Raw genomic sequence first — 18,430 nt, 5'->3', positions numbered from 1 at the left:
TGAAATTACTGATTCATTTGCAAAGTGATTTTCTCCCTAACAATTTATAATATTTTTAATTTTATATATGTACTTATTAAAATTTTCAAATATGCAGCAAATTTGAAATAATCTTACACTGAGAACCATATAAGCACTACCTAGATTCTACCATTAACACTGTATCTGAAATTAGTATATTATCCACACTGTACTATATTTTATCACATATCTCTTCATCTATCCATCCCTCTATTCATCCATTAATCTATCTTATTTTTAGTGAATTATAAAGTAATTTTTTTACAGACACCAGTATACTTCCCCCCAAATACATCAGCATGCATATCATTATCTAGAGTTCAATATTTATTTATGGCTTTTTTCTTTCCATGTAAAATTTATACACAACAAAATGCAAAAATGTAAGTGTACACCTGTATAACCCAAGCTCCTATCAAGATATAGAACATCACATTCACCCTAGAAAGTTCCCTCATGCCTTTTCCTAGGCAACTCCCTCTCACTTCCCCAGAGGCAATCACTATTTTGATTTAAAAGTGATTTAAAACAACTCCAAACAGTCATGTTTTTGCAACCTATGCATTAGAACATTCTCACTATATCACATAACTTATAAGGTTGCATAAAATTATCAGACATGAACAAAATAGATGAAGGAGCCTAAGGAAAAAAAATAATGTTAAAAGGAAGTATAGCCTTGATTGATCAATGATTCTCACTCATATTGATGTTTCTCTCTCCTTTTCTCTTCCTTTCTGAAAAAAATATATATATATATTTGAAAAAAGAAAAGGAAGTATAGCCTCAACTGCTCCAACTACTCCACTTCTTAGGTTAAAAAAACTAAATACAATTTAGAAAGCTTGGCTGCCTGTACTATCATAGTCATCCCACTGGTCAGTAATTTATTGGCTGAGCCTAGTCTAAGGCTCTTTACGCAGCAGCTCTGCACTTCATTTAGGATAAAAAGAACTAAAGTTTTGGAGATAATGCTGGCTCTGAGGAAGAGCTCTCCCACTTACAGGCTATGCATCCTAAACAAATTTTGGGGGGGGGGTGGTTTTTAAAATGCCTTTTACTTTCAGTGTTCTCATGTGGGGGGGAAAAATCTTAACTCAAAGCTGTGTGATTAAGAGAGATAATCACTGTAAAGTGCCTGGCATATAGTGATCAAAGGAAAGAAACACAGGAAGTAGAGGAAAAACTGACAGTATGAGGCAGTTCAGAAATAAGCACATTCACATACTGCTTCTAAGTTTCTGTGCTTTCCTTACTCATTTTGTACATGCAAAGAAAATAGCAGTAAAAGCAAATAAAGGAGAACTCTTTATTTAATACTGAGATAAGCAGTTTTTACATCTAATAAAAGGGCTCCTTGTTTCCCCTTTGCCTTCCTATTATGACAGAACAGTGGTGGTGGAGGAGGAAAACAGACCTTTCGCTTTGAAGAGACTACTTATACCTTATAAACTTGCATCTTTATAAACAGTTCCCGTTGCCTAGCAAGATCTTCCTTTTTCCACAAAGTGAAAATTCAAGGATCAGTTAATAATCTAAGCTACTTTGCTGATCTGCTCCGTACAAATTTAAAGCTCCTTCATCTGTGTCTCCACAATGCTTTAAACAGCATTCTAGGACAACTCATACCAGCTAGCTGTTCCCAAGGGTTTCCACTACTTGAATGGGAGTACTCTGTATCCAATGCCTAGCATCCTGAAACCATCCATGTCTGTTGAATGGATATACATGGGTAATAGGTATTCAGTTACAATCAAAGTTGTCTGGCTGGCATGGCTCAGGGGTTGAGCATTGACTTACGAACCAGGAGGTCACAGTTGGATTCCTATGCATGCACATGTTCCAGTTGAGGGCCAATCCCCAAAGGGGGGCATGAAAGAGGCAGCCAATCAATGATTTTCTCTTATCATTGATGTTTATATTTTCTTCCCCTCTCTCTTCCTCTCTGAAATCAAAAGATACACACACACACACACAAATGAGTGGCCAGATTATTATGATTTTGAACATATAATAATCTGGACACTCGGTGTGTATATGTATACATCTTACCTAATAATAGACAAACATGTAAATTGACCTTACCTCCATTACGCCATCAGCCAATCAGGAGTGATATGCAAATTAACCCAACAAAAATGAAAGTTAATTTGCATACACAGGCACTAAGTGACTGGGGCAAGATGCTTGCGCTATCACCATGGCGACGATACAGGCATTCTAACCCAACCCTGGTCTCTCAGGGCCTCTGGGCAGCATGGTAAGGTGGGGCTGGAGTGGAAAGAGGTGATTCCTAAACAGAAAGAGGCAGCTCTAGGGCCTGAGCGGAGAGGGGCTGGGCCAGAGTAGAAAGGTGGTGCCGGCAGCCAGGGAAAGGAAAGCCCATTCTAGCATGAATTTTTGTGCATCGGGCTCCTAGTGTGTGTGTGTGTGTGTGTGTGTGTGTGTGTGTGTGTGTGTGTGTGTCAGAGGCCCAGTGCATGAATTTGTGCATGGGTGGAGTCCAGCAGCCAGCCTGGCCAGGGGAGGGGACATGGGTGGTTTGCCGGCCTGGTCGAGGGGACAATTTGCATTTTATTATATAGGCTATACACTGAGTGCCCAGATTATTATGCGTTCAGAGATCATAATAATCTGGTTACTCAGTGGCTGAACACTCACAAGAAAGGAAAGCTAAGTGCCAGAAAAACAGGGGGTCAGGGAGATGATCACAGAACGTATTAAAAGGCATGAAATTAAAAAAAGATTAAAAGCCAACTGTGTGCAAACATCGGTGTTCTCAGAGAAATGACTGCTGCTAAGCAGTTGAAGTGCCACTGGAATAAGGCAGATGCTGTGTGTTTTATACAGTTATCCCCTGTACCACCCACAGCAACTCAGTCACGCAGTACTATTCTGCTCCTTTCATAGATGAGAATACTGAGATTCAAAAGGGTTAAGGAAATAGCTCACATTAGTAATAATGGAGATAAAGCCGAAACCAGTTTGTCTCAGTGGAGAGAGCGTTGGCCTGCAAACTGAAAGGTCCCAGGTTCGATTCCGGTCAACTGTACCTTGGTTGCGGGCACATCCCCAGTAGGGGGTGTGGAAGACACAGCTGATAGATGATTCTCTCTCATCGATGTTTCTAACTCTCTATCCCTCTCTCTTCCTCTCTTTAAAAAAAATCAATAAAATATATTAAAAAAATAATGGAGATAAAAAGTAGAGAAGTGACTTTTTATCAGAAGTGATTTTCATACTAAGCTAATTTCACAGTGTGGAGAGGGTCTGAGTTAAAGAAAATGCAGATAGTTGTGGGGCCACCAAACAATATAAGAGATGCAGCTGAGGAAGAAACTCTCATGGGGGGAAAAAAAAGCCTGGATCAAAATCAAACCAAAGCTGAGGTGATAAGAGGTATGTGAGTTCTATGTAGGAGTAATCTTCATGGAACAGTCTGCTAATCTGGAGTTATAAACCCTTAGTCAGAGATGTGCCAAACTGGTGAAACGCAACTCTGGTCTGTGGGCATCTCTGGCCACATTTGTAATTTCCCATTTAGGAATACCCTGGTTTTGCCTTCCTTGCAAAGATGGATTCAAGGAAAGCCTCCACCTTGAAGTTTAAAGCCTCAAATCCCCAGCCCTCTGGCTTAACTCCCAACGAACAGCACTCATGAAACATTGACTCACAATTGTCTGTTCTGGGATAGCTCTCTCATGTGCTCTGAGCAACGGGAGGAGAGGGCCCCGGACGTCATACGGGGGAACTTCAAAAAATATTATGGTTGATCAATGAATACTGTCCTTTGCCTAATTAATATTTGATAGATGGTTATTTGTTAAAAGAGGTAATCCAGGATTTAAAAAGAAGCAATTACAGAAAAGCTTACAAGCTTACAGATAAATGAAATATGGTTAGTGTCTAAATAGGTTTTCTTTTGGATTAAAAAAAAAAGGTAAAAAGACATAACCTACAATGATTGGCAAGTTAAACCTAATAAAGCTGAGTCAAAATTCAGTAAATCATTAAGTCTGAAGATCAGTCATAATCCCTATCTAAAACAAAAATTAACCAAACTAGTGAGCTTAATAAACTGAGTCAAAATTCAGTAAATCATTAAGTCTGAGGATCAGTCATAATCCCCATCTAAAACAAAAATTAACCAAACTAGTGAGCTTATAGTGTTTCTGAAGGTTGCCAAACTTGAAGTGAAAAAAACAAATAAATATGTGGCTTTGACCCTACCATGGCATAATACAACAACCTGTTTTATTTACCACTCTTAGAGGAAGATACATACATACTACATAAAAAAATAAAAATAAAAAATAAGCCGAGGCCGGTTTGGCTCAATGGATAGAGCGTCGACTTGGGGATTGAAGGGACTCCGGTTCAATTCCAGTCAAGGGCATGTGCCTTGGTTGTGGGCATATCCCCAGTGGGGGGTGTGCAAGAGGCAGCTGATCGATGACTCTCTCTCATCGACGTTTCTAGCTATCTATCTCTCTCCCTTCCTCTCTGTACAAAATCAATAAAAAATATATTTAAATAAATAAATAAATAAATAAAAAGTGAAGAATAATATATATATCTACTCTTAAAAAAACCTGGATTCACAATTTCTGCTTCTGTCCAAAAACAGAATACAAGTAAAAATAAAATGTCACATGAATACACAGCATATGAAACCATTCACGACACATGAAATATATTTCTTTTGCAATCTTGTCCAGTCAAGAAGGCAGCATAGGTAAATAGGTACTTGAATCTTCCCATAATCACTTTGGAATTTAACAATTAACTACAAAACCACCATCTTTCAGAACACTTGAAATCTAGCTAAACAGAAGTCATACAACTAAAGATATAAAGAAGAAGCCACATGGAGCCTGGTAAAAAAGGCAAAGACATGAAATGGTCTGGTCCCACATCCACGTGTGACATATTAAAATCAGGAATGATATCTTGGCTTTGGAGCCCCATCAGCCTAGGGTTCCACTGCCAGGAAGAGAAGTCCTCATAACTCTGGCTCCTGAAAACCAGCAGGGATTGAGGCCGAGATACACAATGGGCTTTTGGAGTCCCAGGCAGTTCTCTTAAAGGCTCCACACATGGATTTACTGGGAAACTCTGAGCTCAAAAAAGCCAGGAACACAAGGGGAGAAATAAACTGGCTTCAGGGTGAGTCCTGGAAGGGCAGCTTTTTCCCAAAGAGAAGTGCTGGCAAGAGGCCACTGTTCCCTTGGGCTCTACAATAGAGCCAGAGGTGGGTGCCATATCTGAGTCTCCATCAACTTCTCTAATCTGTTAACCCCACTCTGGTATTCCCTGAGACCCACCACACCCAATTTGTGGGTCTACCCAAGCTGCTTCCAGGGGCTTTTCCACTCAAAGGACCTGTCTTGACTTATGCTGGAGACTTTCCTAAAATTTCTCAAATAAGCAGTATCTGACCTCAGTGTGCCCTTACTTCTGGTTAAGTGTCCCCAGGCTCAGCACTAACATCAGCTGGCCTTGGTTGGCCGCTCAAGGGTACATCCAAGCCCACACACGTGCACCTCAAAATAGTGCCAGACCCAGACCCAGACCCTGCCAAAACTACACCTATTGGGCAAGATTCAGCCCCAGCCAGCCCCACATGCATCAAGCCCCACTGGGTGGGGCGCACAGCCTCAGGTCCCTCATCAAGCCCCGCTTGGCGGGGCAGGCGGGTGCAGCCTTAGTTCCCCCAGCACATGCTGGGAAGGGGGTGTGGCCTGAGGTTCCCCAGCCTGGCACTGGGGCAGGGAATGTGCCTTGGCTTGATGTCCCCCGTCAAGTCCCACCAGATATGGGACATGGCTTGAGGTCCTCTGTCAAGCCCTGATTGGCAGGGGGTGCAGCCTGAGGTCCCCTGGCCATGGTCAGGGGCGCACCTTGAGATCCTCCATCAAGCCTCACTGAGCGGGGGGCACAGCCTGAGGTCCCCATCATCAAGTCCCACCAGGTGGGGGGTATGACCTGAGTCGTCGTCATCTCCCCTCTTCCACCCCGCAAGACCTGCTGGGCCGAGGGTATGACCTGAGGTCCCCTGTCAAGACCCACTGGGAGGGGGGAGGAGACAGCTTCTTAAACAATTATAAGTACACACTGTTCCTTTGTTATAATAGATATGTTGCAGACTCGGAAAAAGGAGCCAATTTGAAAGGTTCTGGGGAAGTTACAATTGGAGTTTGGTATTTGGGGGAGAAGATGGTATGTACAAGCCTGGCAGAAAGACAACATACTTTTTAATAAACTGGTACTTTGACACATGGCTTTGCTTTAAATGAAAGAACCACACATTGCAACTAATGCAAAAGGGAAATATAAATTGTTACTAGTTAATGGCCTATAGTGGTTTATATAATTTAAACTATAGGAATCCTACAATCGACTAGCAAACCATGTAGTTTAGTGTCACGTGCTTTTGCTTTCACCCTAATTTTTAATTTGTATGCTAAGAAAAGAAACTCAAAAGCTATTTATATCCCCCCTTTTTTAGAACAATGCTTGTTTACACTGCACAAACAAGTGACTTAGAAATAATTAAGACCAATTATCTTGAAGCCATTCAAACTGTAATCTGCCACCACATCATCATGGAAGTAGTATGAGAATGTTCTAGGTTAATACCGAGGTTAAAAAACAATGACCATGTCAATCTGGAACACCAGTACCATACCCTATGGGCTCAAATCCTTAAAAGTATAGGCATGGTAGATTTAATGAAAGAGGCTGAGAAGAAAAAAATAAAATAAATAAAACTAATCACCAAGCACTATGTTTGCGAAACACCTAAATTCTCAAGGTTACTGGCCCAGAAAGATGTTGACACATATAGAAAAATTACTTTTGGGGATTGGAAAAGTGGGCTAACCTCATGAAAGGTGAAAAGTATGCCATGTTAAATCACTAAGAACAGATAACCATTTTATCAAGTTACTACTGAAGTGAAAATGCCATCAGCTAATGTTTAAGATATGTTCTCGCATCCAAGCCCACATATATAACCAATTCTCTTTTACAGAGACTATTATATACACCATCATTTGCAACACAGCCTATATAACAACCTGAATGAAAATATCTTCTAAAACAAAGTAAGTAGTGTTATTTATATTGCGAATTCTTTAAAAATTCCTTGATAAGTTCTTTTAAAAAGTAATCTCTCCTATTTAATATAGGATACAGCCAACTTTTGAGAGCACATATGTACACAAAGCAAGGGTCATCTGTACTTTATATTCATGAATTCACACCTATAATACCTAATCTCTGAGAATGAAAAAACAAAAAAACAACAAAAAACAAACAAACAAACAAACAAACAAAAAGAAGAAGGAAGGAAGGAAGGAAGGAAGGAAGGAAGGAAGGAAGGAAGGAAGGAAAGAAGGAAAGGATCTTTGCAAAATGTTCAGTCTGAAGGGGTTAATCCTCATGTAGGAATTCCTCAATGAAACATTTATCATTGGACAGTGTATAAGTCCCTTCCTCAGAAAATACAAAATAATTCAGGAGAACTGCTCTTGAGTCTCTGAGAAGGGAGGTGCAGGACAAACACTGGGAGGAAGAGAGAAAAGAAGATGGAAGAAAGGAGATGAAGAGACAATTTAAGAAGCCCAGAGTGGCTTGAGATAAGGAGGATCAAGTAACTGTGACTGCAGTCTGAGGCAGGGCACACCCAAAGGGAGTTATGTGGCTTATTTCAAGGGGGTGGAAACTGTGAGCAAGTGAACAATTTTGGTTTTGTTTAACTGAAAGGTTGTGCAATCCTACAAACGAGAGAAGGAAAAAGAAGGGGTGTTTTTTTCTAATATAGAAAAAGTTAGGAAGTAATAAATGGTTTTCACTTAAAATATTAAAACAAAAAAGGAAAGTAAATGTCATGTGTGAAAAATTGAGAAATTAAAGGAAAAACACTATAAATTTCATGTAAACCAGAGCAGCATTATTTATTGTCATGAAAAGCTTCTTATCCTGTAGAATCTACCATCCTCCATACAACAAGATTCCTATAAAGCATACTAACAAAAATTTGGGGGTATGTGGGTCAGTGTAAAGCTTTTCTTTACTCAAACTTTCAATTTGGCAGCTTATAGAAACAATCCCCAATGGCTAAGTTTTTAAAACTTACTCCAAGATAAGCAGGACTTGACTCCAGTGGGCTATTTCCAAGTTGCCAAGCCATTAATCTAAAACAGCTCTTATCCTCTTTAAACTGATTCCTGCTGGTCCTATATAATAAATGATATAATGTTTTAAATTAAAAAAGGAGTGGAAAAAGAAGGCCCAAACTAATGTTACTAAGTTAAAAACCAAAACAAAACTGAAAATGAGAAACAATAAGATAACACACTGAATGCTATATTTTTTAATCATGTGGCTAAAAATTACAGAAAGGATTTTGGAAAGGGTTCTGATAGAAGCAAATTATTTTTATAAATTTCAAGTTTAACAGTTATATACACCCTCAGAAATGAAGCAGGAGAAAAAATATTTCAAGCTTTTTACAGATGATTTATATTACATTAATCAAATCTATTCATTCCTCCAAGCATTCATTAATACCTAACAGGAATGCATACATATCAACACCAAAAAAAAAAATAAACCAAAATGTTCAAAGATTTCATATAATGATAAGTATACTTAAGAACGTATCTCAGAATAAAAATTTACATGGATTAGGAGGCTACCCAGATAAAAATAACAAAGCAACATAAAAGCAAAAGCAAAAAGTTAATCCTTCATTAGCCAGTGCATTTGTTATGGTAGGTCTCCATGTACCTACCTCTATAAGCATCTAGATTTTTTTTTTTTTTTTTAGTTTTTTAACTGATTTTTAGAGGGAGAGAGAGAAACATCAATATAGAAAGAAACATTGATTAGCTGATTCCTGCACACCTCCTACCTGGGATCAAGCCCACAAGCCTGAGCATGTGTCCAGAGCAGAAATTGAACTGGCAACCTTTTGGTGCATGAGACAACACCCAGCCAACTAAGCCACACTGGCCAGGGCTCAGGGCTATAAGCACCTAGATTTTTATCTATGTATTTCAGCTTTTATGTGCATGGTGTGAAATACAGCACCGACTTGCTTCACTCCTTACTTTTGAAGATGCTCTTACTCTGTTTTCACAAAGGAAGAATTCACTATGGTCAATCCTCTCACTTAGGCTTTCCCCAAACCAAGAAGCTGTAGAAGAAAAAATAAATCCTTTTCTAGACTGTGCTATACCAATACAAGGGAGTGCCATTAAACAAATCAATTCACAAGCCCCTGTCCACGACCTACACTGTCAGGCCATCAGTATTGCATCTCCTTCAGTGTAGTCTGTGTCCCGCTTTGGAGCCTCACCATTTGGAACACTGAGACTTCATCCTTTTAAATCAAACAGCTCAACTGGCTTGCCTTCTTTCCACCTTTCGTATTATATAGTGGGTCTTTGGGAGTAATTGGCACTAATATAATAAGAGAGACAACTATGTTTTGTACAAGCAGAAAGCTTAGGCTTCATGAATGTCAAATAGAGCTGAAAAAAACTTAAAGGTCATCTAGTCCAATTTCTTCATTTGTGAGAATTGAGAGGTGCTTAAGGCTGCTACCTACATATCTCCTCACTTCAGGCCAGCATTCTTTTCATTCTATCAAAGTTAAAGTTGCTATTCAGTAAAGAACGCTAAAATTGTAATACTCTTCCCTATGGAACATGTTGTCATTACTCTGTAGCGCCAATGAAACATTCCACCCATGTCAAATGAAATGATGAAAAACATCAAGCTATCTGTCCAAGGTCAAGAGATGAACTTGCGCTGTTGTGAGTGACCTACTAGTTAGTGTTTTAGGCTTACACAGACATCAGAGTATAAAATAGGAAGATTGAAGAAGGGAAGGATAGAAGGAGGGAAGAAAGGAAAGAATTGTGGGTAATTAATATTGTTTCAGTGGCAATCAAAGATGTTTAGGATGGTAAGATGAAAGGAATGCCGTCCTAATGTTGTTCTGAATATTTGAGAGAGAATAAAATGGTAGAACTCTTAGAATCCAGAGCAAGTATGTGATTATTTGTAAAGGAACTGCATGGTCTATAGAAAGAATAGAACTACTTTAATTATAGCAGTAGTCTAAAACATCCAAATACTCTTCTTGGGACCTTCTTTTAAACAATTATTTAGAAGGTGTTTCTCCTTGTCATTCAGTTTTTACACATACATGTACCCCATATTTAATTCACTCTCAGCCTATACCCTAGTATTTAACTATTGCTCACATCCTCATCTGGGCATATATCCAACCTCTTGCTCCATGCAACACTGGAATAAACTTTTATTAGGAAATTAGAAAAAGTAAATGAACAGGAGGAAAAGCAAATACATTTTCACACGAAGTACAGGATACAGCTGTGATCTGTCAGACTTTCAGGACTATCTCCTTAGCTATCAGAAAAGTTACAGGACTCCCTTTAGCTGACCAGGAAGTAGCAATTTAAAAAATATAAATGTTCCCAAGCCCCAATTCTACTGACTTCACTTCACATTTCCAGCACACACTCACCCTTTGACCAGGACTGTATAATACACCCAATCAAATAGCCTAGATGAAGTGTTGAACTTGATGGATGACAAGTTTAGAGAATAATCTTTAGGTTTGATGTCCCCAAATAAAGAAATCTGTGTTGGTTATACTCTTCTGAAGATACAGGTTGAAGCAAAATTGACAAAACCAGCCTTGGCTCTTAAGAAATTCATACTTGTATGAATGATCTTTAGTTTCCCATTTCTGAAAGTTGTTTCCATGGCACCAAAATATAACTGAAAAACTACAATTTTCTTTTTTATCCTTTTCAAGATACTATGTGAGCTTACAAACAAGGCACCGAACCCAGGCCAAGACAGCAAAGGTGAAAGGGTGCATTTCATAATAGAGCTACCATGTGATTTATAAGTGACGTATATATTACACATATATATGTACATGTGTGATTTATAAATTATATTTTAAAAGATAGAGTTAGCTAAGCACAGAAGCAGCAAGAATGTGCTTAGGCATTAAGAGTAGCATGAACAAAAGCAATGATATATTTGGGACTGATGATAATTGGTTTGTAATACTGAAAAGTGTCAGTTAGCTGGATACTTAGCTGCTGAGTAGATATGCTTAGGCGAATCAACAGATCACATTCCAAATAGTAGTTCTACACACATAAATAAAAGAGGCTCAAAACAAAGGAAACAGTGATATGCTCAAATGGGTGTGTTTAGAGAAGAGAGGAAGTGGTGAGCATTTTAACCAAGAGAACACTATAGAATTACTTTCAAAATAACACCCCTTTCAATCTCTTGACTTTCCCAGCTTACCTCTTAAATCAGTCAGAGGAGAGAACACCAGTGTTAGCATAGTCCTCACAAAGTACTATCACTATGGGTCTGATACACAAAAACAGAGCTAACTTTCAAAGAGGAAGTCACCATCTTGTCAATTAGATGATATACATTAGAAGTGAAAAGATCAGCTGTATGAAAAAAATCAATAAAAGAGCATGTGAAATAGAGTGAAAGAACTCTCTCTGAAATCTTGCACCCTCCCACAGCAAGCTCCACAATTTATAAACAGCTGGGAAACTTCCTTTTCACAGGAAAAGGATGGCTTCTTCATTCACATTAAAGTGAAAATGACAAAAACTGCCACACAGAAAAAAGGTATTTCCTGAAGGATGAAGACAGAGCACTACCTTTATTCACATACACACACACACACACACACCAAAATACATGCATACAACAAGTAGAAATATTTTTCAAGAGCTACAGGAGGAAAGAACTAAGTCAAGGAAATATTTCATGTTAGAAGTTAGTCTTCAGGGATTCATCATTTTGTCCTAGTGAGTTATCTAAGTGAAAATCTGCTTAAAGGGAATGATAAGAACATATATGCACTTTATGTTCATGCAGGGATTTTTAAAATATATATTTTATTGATTTTTTATTTATTTATTTATTTTTTTTTTACAGAGAGGAAGGGAGAGGGATAAAGAGCTAGAAACATCGATTAGAGAGAATCATCCACCAGCTGCCTCCTGTACACCCCTCCACAGGGGATATGCCTGCAGCCAATGTACATGGCCTTGACCAGAATCAAACCTGGGACCTTTCAGTCCACAGACCAACACTCTATCCACTGAGCCAAACCCGTTTGGGCCATGCAGGGATTTTTTTTTTAATATATTCAATATATATTTTATTGATATTTTACAGAGAGGAAGGGAGAGAGAGAGAGAGAGCTAGAAACGTCGATGAGAGAGAAACATCGACCAGCTGCCTCCTGCACACCCCCTACCGGGGATGTGCCCGCAACCAAGGCACATGCCCTTGACCGGAATCAAACCTGGGACCTTTCAGTCCACAGACCAACACTCTATCCACTGAGCCAAACCCGTTTGGGCCATGCAGGGATTTTTATCTATAGATGTTTTTAATAAGTATCTAGTTTCAGCTTTCTTTCTACACATACACAAAAAGGTTCCATATTTCTTAACTTGCTTATCACTAGCTCTTAGAATTCAGATTACCTCCAAGAACTAATGCTTGAATGGTTTTTTCTTTAACTTATACTGATTTGTAACAAGCATATTTGATCATTCAATAAAAATATTACTTTGAGTGCCTCTTATGCACTAAATACCAGTTTACATGTTGGGGCACAATGGACAACATGTCCTCAAGGAGTATACATTACTCACCATTGTGAAGAATATATTTTAAAAATCCCTTTGCCGAAGTCACTACCCTCATATCCCACCTCTTATGAACAAAGACATCAAAAGATTTTACAACCAAAGGAACTCTTAAGGAAATAATTGGAAACTGTTAATAACCTAGTGTTTCCTTACACCAGTGACCACGGGAATCCAAACAACTTTCTAATAAAGATATGGATCTAGAAAGGACCAACAGTAATCTAATTACAATTCCACCTTCCCACTAGCAAAACCACCTTCCAACAGTTCCTTTGGAGACTGAGGAAGATCAGTCAAAAGAGAGTTCTTCATTTGCTCTAGATACATGGTGAGGTTACTTCTGAGGAAGGTAGGCTGCAATGTAACATCATCAAATTTCACTCAGAAGTTGAGGACTGGGGTCTTGGATTTTAAATGTACACCAGTAGTTTCAAACTCAATATTTTTATGAATCTATTCAGTGTTAACTAGACAAAAAACCTGATTTGTCCATTTCTCATTTCCTTCTGTTAATTCTTGGTCAGAGCAAATTAATACTTTAAAAACCAGAGTTAACTTTTCACTTTCTACTCCAAATCCTGAATTATTTTGAAGAGAAAAAAAAAGTCCCACTTTTTCCTAAAGCATAAGGAAAGATACTCTACTTCTAAAAATAATGTCTACTATTGTTTTTGATGAGGGGAAAAAATGATCCACTTCAGCTGGCAGTTATATTCAAAATAATTTTAGTTCCCAATATAAAAGGTCAAGATTAATTTTTTTAGTCCTTGCTTATTCCCTCTTGCACTTTCATGCTTTTTATAAATATTACTCTTCATGCCTGAATTTGATCATTAAAGGAACCAACTAATTAGAAAATTTATCATTCAATCCAGCAACTGAAAGTCTGCAAGTGCAAAATGCAAGTAATTCTGGCATGCAATTAATTCATAGAACTATATATGCATTCGAGGTTCATCAGAACCCTTTTGAATTGTGTCAGCTCAAAAGGCTTCCCCCCTCTAAACCTAAACCTTGTAACTGAGGGAGAATGACAGTTATGCAGCTAATCATCTCATTAAGAACACTTAGAATTGAGATGTGATTTTGGATTAATGTTTTTGCTGACTTACAAAATCTGCTTGCAACTCAACAGTCCTTAGGTCATAAGCTCATATATGTTACCATAGGCACTATATTAGTTTGCATGTTTAGCTAGGCCAAAAGATTTCATAGTGGTTAGCATGGATTTACAATAAGTGTTCCATTTTACCATTACAGTCTCAGTTCATTAAGAAAACTGATGGGCTTTTATGTCATCTAATAAAACATACTGTGCAAAGAAGTCTAAATTAGAAAAAGATTACATAGCTCCTTCTATGTGTATAGTGCCTTCTGGTTTGCAATACACTTCATATCTGTTTCATTTTATGCTCAGATCAACTCTGTAAAATTATACCTTCATTACAGACTAAAATCCAGCAAGGACACAGAGTTAATAAATGAAAAAATTAGGACTGGAATCCAAGTCTTCTGACACCTGTCTTTTTATTTTTAGGCAAGTGAGCTTTAGTTACTTGAAGTTTTAGCTTATCAATTTTTAAAATCTGCACTTTTCTTAGACTGGTAGTTGAATAAAAACAAGGAAAAAAGTTATTAACATTGTAAATATTTATAGACTTTGAACCTTAAATAATACCATTAGCCCAATAACTTACATTGAGTAATTTGGTAACCCACTTATTTTTCAATTTTGGTGGTTCTGTTTTCCATATCATCCAAACATATGTTTGAGAGTAATAAAATATGGCTTGAGTCAGGATATATTTAATATTATACTTAGGTAACTATCTCTTAAAGATTGTAAATATCATACTCATGTAAATCTTTTTGTAATATATTTGTTTCAAATGGCTGACGACTTTCACTAGGTGAGTTTTAAAACATACTCATCTTCATTTTAGGTCCCCAAGATATTCCCAAGATGTTTTTTGATTGGAGATACAAACGAAACTTTTTTTTTTTTTTTTTTTTTTTTTTTTTTTTTTTTTTTTTTTACGAGAAAGTGTTGGAATTTAACTTATTCTTTATATTTGCTGGATGTGTGCTGGGTAATCATGCCAGTGTCAATCTTTTCAATTAAGCTGGTCCATTAATTACCTCTCATTTTGGGCAAAAGTTTTACATGATCTTTTTCCATTAGGATAAGAAAAAAATCACATCACATTTTCCACTGAGTATATTCTCACCCAAACAACCATCTCTGGCAATGTCAAACATCTTATTATAAGATAAAGGGTTAGAAATCTGTGTGGGGGGGGGGGGAATTAACTTCCCTAATGATTTACCTAAAATGAAAACTGCTATTTGTGGTAGGCAGCCTCTAAGCTGCCCTGCAATGTTGCAACCCTCCTAGTATTTACACTTTCATGTGTACCCTCTCACACTGTATCATGATTGGTCTGAGAAAGCAATCACATATGACAGAAGCAATGATAACGTTTGTAAGATTCTTTCCGTCATCCACCCGGTTTGTTCTGGAGGAAGCTAGCTGCCATGACTTAAGGACACTCAGCCCCATGGCCAGGCTTATTTGGCAAAGAACTGAGGCTCCCCAGCCCCTGAGAAACTAAGGTGTGCCAAAAAGTGTGTGAGCTTGGAAGTAGATTCTCCCGCCTCAGTTAAGCCTTTAGATGATTAAAGCTCTAGCCAGCAGCTTGACTGCAACTTCAAAAAGATCTTAAGCCAGAAGCACCCACCTATTCTCCTCTTACATTTCTGATCCACAGAAATTGTGAATAATATATGTTTGTTGTCTTGAACTGCTCAGTTCTGTGGTGATTTGTTACACAGCAATAGATTAATATGATTTTGAGTTGTGCTTATTTAAACACTAGAGGCCTGATGCACCAAATTCATGCAAGAGTAGGCCTTCCTTCCCCCAGCTGCCGGCACCTGCTTCCCTCTGGCAACAGGGACTCAGGCTCCCCTTCAGTCGCCAGCAGGCACCCAGGACCCGAGCTTCCCTTGCAGCCCCAGCTTGGTCTGGAAGGTCGTCTGGTCTAATTAGCATATTATGCTTTTATTATTATAGATTAGAGAGTGCTCATGTATGCTTTTCTCTCATAAAAATGAAGCACACAAATTCTTCAACTATCTCTCACATATCATCAGAAATTCCTTAAAGCAGCATTTCTCAAACTTGAGTAATATACCAACTTTAAAGGGGAAGAACCCAAACACTAACACAAAAAAAGAAAAAGAAAAAAAAAGCCATAAAAGATATTTGGGTACCTGTTATCTGTGAAAGGCAAGGAAGAGGAGGAAAGGGATATGACTATGGGTTCTGGATTACTTCAGGTTCTATGTGCACATTATTTATTTATTTACTTATTTAGTGGAAAAATGAAATGTTTATTGGAGCATTCATGTTCTGAAATCTAATATTTGATGACAACTTAGATTTAAGGGAGTTACTTAAAATTTTGAGCCAGAGAGAATTGGACTATAATCTTAAATTATACTTCAAACTCTTAACAGCTACTGCCTATTCTTCCACTCCCCTAAAATCAACAACTCCTTTTCCTATGTGCACATTTTAACTATTATTACAGATCAAGTTCATTTTCTAAGAAAGAATATAAAGGACAGGTACAGATACAATAGTAAACAAATAGAAGGAACTCATGACATCAACTCTGTTAAGAGATGGTTCAGTAAGAAAGCACAGCAATAGCCCAAAAATATATCCTAATACCGCCTGCAGTCCCTAAATGAACATAGTTCGCATGTTTGAGGTTTATAAATTCAGCATTTAAACTTGCTCCTCATGGGCAAAAGGTCATCGTTACACAGAAGGGCTGGAGCGCTATATTAGAACTTCCTCTAAAGGTCACATGTGACTTTTACACATGTTTAAAAACAATCCCAAGTTGGGTCCATCACGACCGGAGGCTTGACCAACCGTAAGTCAGTTCTGCAGTCAGCTCTGGGTTGCCTTGATGACCAAGCACTGACTGCTATAGTAGCAGGTGTGGTGACCCAGCACTGATTGCTGAGGGGGCTGCAAATCAGGCACAGAAAGAGGCCTGAAGAGAGAAGCAGGGCCTGATCTGTAGCCTCTGTGGCAGCTGTTTCTTTCTCTCGGGGCCAGCAGCGGTGCCTCCATTTCTCTCCAGGCCTTTAGCCCCGCCATTCTGACCAGGCCCCTTTGATAGGCCCAAAGACGCTGACTGGCATAGAAACTGACCAATCTTAACCAAATCTGGGCCAACTGTGAAGAGCCAATGGCGGCCTAGAAGGCAGAGCTTATGACGCTGACTGGCATAGAAACCAACTACTAACTTCAGCAGACTGGTCATGACACTACTTTGTATTGCTGAGCAATGATCGGCACACCCCTCTAAGGAATACTTTCAGAGCTTAAGCCATTGTGAATTTAGAAGATCATATATATTGCATTACTCCAGAAATTGGGAAGCATCTAGAAGCATACTTAATTTTATTATTTAACTTTATTGTGCTTTACAAATCTTGTGTTTTGTACAAATGAAAGGCAAGACCTTCCATCAGCAAAAAAGATTACAACTCTATTTATTGCAGTTGTCTGGAACTGACCAATAATATATCTGAGGTATGCCTGTATTTAAAATTAAAATGAGGCAACTTTAAAAATTAAAATGTTCACATGAGAAATATTAAAACTTAGAGAAAATATAAAGAATTCTTAGCTGTTAAAAATACTGCCCAGTAATTATAAATACTATTTACTGTACAATATTGCCTCACTCCTGATGTTACAAAATAAAGGAACTGCCCAACCTGAGTGGCTCAATGATTAAGCATCAACCTATGAACCAAGAGGTCATGGTTCAATTCCCTGTCAGGGCATATACCCAGTTTGCAGGCTTGATCCCTATTGTGGGGCGTGCAGTAGACAGTTGGTCAATAACTGTCTCTCATCACTGATGTTTTTATTTCTCTCTCATTCTCCCTTCCTCTCTGAAATAAAACTATTTTTTTAAAAATAAAGGAACTGATGTAGAAAAGTTCTTAAGAAAAGAGGGCTTCTGGGACAGTCCATGCAGAAGTGGGTTGGTTTTGATGGGGACTATGGTAGCATGAGGAAAGAAAAGAGAGGATTCAAAAAGATTTCCTAGTCTTAAAAAAAAGGGTGGTTCTTAAAATTGTTCTTCGACCAGCAGCAGGAGCAACACCAGGAAACTGGTTAGAAATGCAAATTATTGGCCTTCCTCCAGACCCACTGCATCTGATAGCGTAGGTGTGGCCCCACACAAGCCCATGCATGCTAAGTCTGAGAACCACCTGTCTTAAAGGACTCATGTTATCCCTGGTGGTGGAAAGCAGAGCAGGTCCAGCACAGGTAGTGGACAGTTCCCCAAGTGCAGTTTCTGTCTGGTCAGCTAGTGTAGCTTAGCTTTAGGGCTTTTGGTCCCACTTCTGTTGCTGAGCAGTTCCTTCCTGATAGAGTTGATTATTACTCATCTTTAGGCTTCCTAACCAATTATCACTCTAATATTTAAGGCTTTGTCACCAAGCAATATCCTATTGTTCTAGTGGGTGTACTACCTGTAATTCCTAAAACATGGGATGCAGATGGGGTTGGGGTTGGGGAATGGAGGAAAGGGAATGTCAATGAAGAGTTATTAGCAGCCAAGGAAGCTGAG

At 38.5% G+C, this 18,430-nt stretch overlaps 1 protein-coding gene across 5 annotated transcripts in view; it reads right to left on the bottom strand.

Annotated features, from left to right (window-relative positions):
- The window catches only part of ADD3 (adducin 3), a 96,491-nt gene that overhangs the window by 50,569 nt on the left and 27,492 nt on the right, over positions 1-18,430 (bottom strand). Inside the window, exon 1 of one of the 5 annotated variants that reach the window (XM_045582072.1) lies at positions 9,138-9,223. The exons of the other annotated variants lie outside the window; for them this stretch is intronic. The gene's annotated coding sequence lies outside the window, so the exon portion shown is untranslated. Of the gene's footprint in view, positions 1-9,137; positions 9,224-18,430 lie in introns of those variants that run through there. 5 annotated transcript variants of the gene reach the window in all.

The sequence above is a fragment of the Pipistrellus kuhlii genome, unplaced genomic scaffold, assembly GCF_014108245.1.
Source record: "Pipistrellus kuhlii isolate mPipKuh1 unplaced genomic scaffold, mPipKuh1.p scaffold_m20_p_15, whole genome shotgun sequence".
In the NCBI taxonomy this organism is placed as follows: Eukaryota; Metazoa; Chordata; class Mammalia; order Chiroptera; family Vespertilionidae; genus Pipistrellus; species Pipistrellus kuhlii.
Note: the sequence above shows the minus strand (reverse complement) of the source record. Positions and strands in the feature narration are given on the sequence as shown.